We start from the raw sequence: 2273 nt of genomic DNA on the forward strand, positions 1-2273 counted from the left end.
GGCTTCTCTCCTGTGTGAGTGCGCATGTGTCTCTTTAGATCACCTAAACTTCTAAACTGCTTGCTGCACTCCTCACACCTGTAGGGTTTCTCTCCTGTGTGAGTGCGCATGTGAGCTTTTAGAGCTCCAAGTTGACGAAATTGCCTGTTGCACTCCTCACATCTGTAGGGCTTCTCCCCGGTGTGAGTACGCATGTGGGTCTTTAGATCACCTAATCTTCCAAACTGCTTGCTGCACTCCTCACACCTGTAGGGTTTCTCTCCCGTGTGAGTGCGCATGTGAGCTTTTAGAGATCCAAGTTGACGAAATTGCCTGTTGCACTCCTCACATCTGTAGGGCTTCTCTCCTGTGTGAGTGCGCATATGATTCTGTAGATTACGCAGCTGACTGAACTGCCTGCTACACGTCCCTACATCCGTAGGGTTTCTCCCCGGTGTGAGTACGCATATGGGTCTTTAGATCACCTAATCTTCCAAACTGCCTGCTGCACTCCTCACATCTATAGGGTTTCTCCCCTGTATGAGTACGCATGTGAGCTTTTAGAACTCCAAGCTGACGAAATTGCCTGCTGCACTCCTCACACTTGTAGGGTTTCTCACCTGTGTGGATTCGAATGTGTCTCTTCATGTTACTGAGCTGACTGAACTGCCTACCGCACTCCTCACACCTGTAGCATTTCTTCCCACCCACATCCTCTGCAGGGGTGTCCAAGCTGTTATTGGGTCCCCCTTTCAAGCCCCTCCTGTTGGCATCACCACGCTTTACTTTGCTTCTTGTTGCCATGACAACAACCTCTGATCTTAGCTCTGTAATGGAAAGAGAAACGGGTCTTAAAGACTTGAAATTTTAAAGTTTTAAGCATCCTTGGGACTCAACTTAATTGGGGTATTTAAAATCAACGAGAATAAAAGACAGCTTTGCCGCAATTAAGGCCATATTGAATTCATTATATGGATCAAGATGACATCCTCTGGGAACCCCAAACTGATGTGATTGTGAGAATAAAAAAAAGAAGAATGGCAGAGAAAAAGTTGCCTTTATCATGAAACCTATGTGGTCATGAAGGTCAAGAAACAAACAAAAACTGAAGTGTTTTTAAAAGCATTAAAAGCATATGTAGAGTATCAGAGACCTTTCTTCTCCATAGCTCTGAGTCATGGGCTTTAAGTTCAGCCCAGAGCAAGAAACTGGATGGTACATGTATATACATACACAAAAATGTTAAGAACGGTGTATAAATATATATAGTATAATGTTTCATGATGAAAACATCTAACAGAGTTTGAAACAAACAACTATATGGCTCTCTCCTGCCCATTTCATCTGTAGTGGGACGACATAGGCTTGCCCTGGGACGGCATGTTGTTTGTAGTAATGAACCAGCTGGTAAACTATGCTATAAAAAGTATAATCCAATTGCTTCCCACTGGGAGATGTGGAGTGGGATGATCAGATACCACTCTCCAAGCAGAGGTTTGGGTTTTGCCTTTGTTTTGGCGTGTTTTATCCGACTTTCTTTCTTTGCACTGTTTTTTTTTTACACCCAACCCAATGTTAGGTTTTTGCACTTCTGTACTGCAAACTTATTATTACCGTTTTAACAATAATTCACTGACTTTCTTTTCTCTGCACCAGCCGCCAAAGTGAACATATACGGTAGTTCCGTCAACAACTCCATTTTTCTCAGACCGTGAACTTATGCTATCGTAAACATAAAGTGAATCTCAGTATTTTAACCTCCTTGGGCATGCAATGTAGGGGTTTAATTAACACCAAAACAATGTCCATGAAATCTTACAACATTCAATTCTAGATCTACCACCTTCACACACAGAGAAAGATTGTTTTGTTTCTATTTCTATCCCTGGATTGTAGTTCTATCCCCATGCATGTGCAAAACGAAGAAGCATCCGATGCTAGTAATGAGGGCCTGCAAGGGGGGGTATTGATTACGAATTACGCCATATTTTCGCCGCCGATTACGAATTACGTTAAATTCTCAGAGCTGATTACGAATTACGTTAAATCATGAGGATTCCAGACCGTCTAAAACACAGCAACTAATAGTTCTACGTCAAAACTATTGCCTTTGTGTTGATTGGCGCATAGGCGGTAGATCAAGGAGTTTTTTTGGAGTGAAGACAAGTTCTGGCGGGTGCCAAAATCACCCGAAATCGGGTTCGAATCGGTGGCTGCCGAAGGCACCGGGCGATAGGTGAAGCCGATCAGCGAGTTCCGAGCACGCCATACACAAACACCGAGGGGGGGGCAAG

The 2273-nt window shown here is 43.7% G+C and overlaps 1 pseudogene; it reads right to left on the bottom strand.

The window, feature by feature from the left end:
* LOC109482722 overlaps window positions 1–2273 on the bottom strand; it is a 9044-nt pseudogene that overhangs the window by 5492 nt on the left and 1279 nt on the right.

The sequence above is a fragment of the Branchiostoma belcheri genome, unplaced genomic scaffold (assembly GCF_001625305.1).
Source record: "Branchiostoma belcheri isolate BF01 breed outbred unplaced genomic scaffold, Haploidv18h27 scaffold60, whole genome shotgun sequence".
NCBI classification, from domain to species: Eukaryota; Metazoa; Chordata; class Leptocardii; order Amphioxiformes; family Branchiostomatidae; genus Branchiostoma; species Branchiostoma belcheri.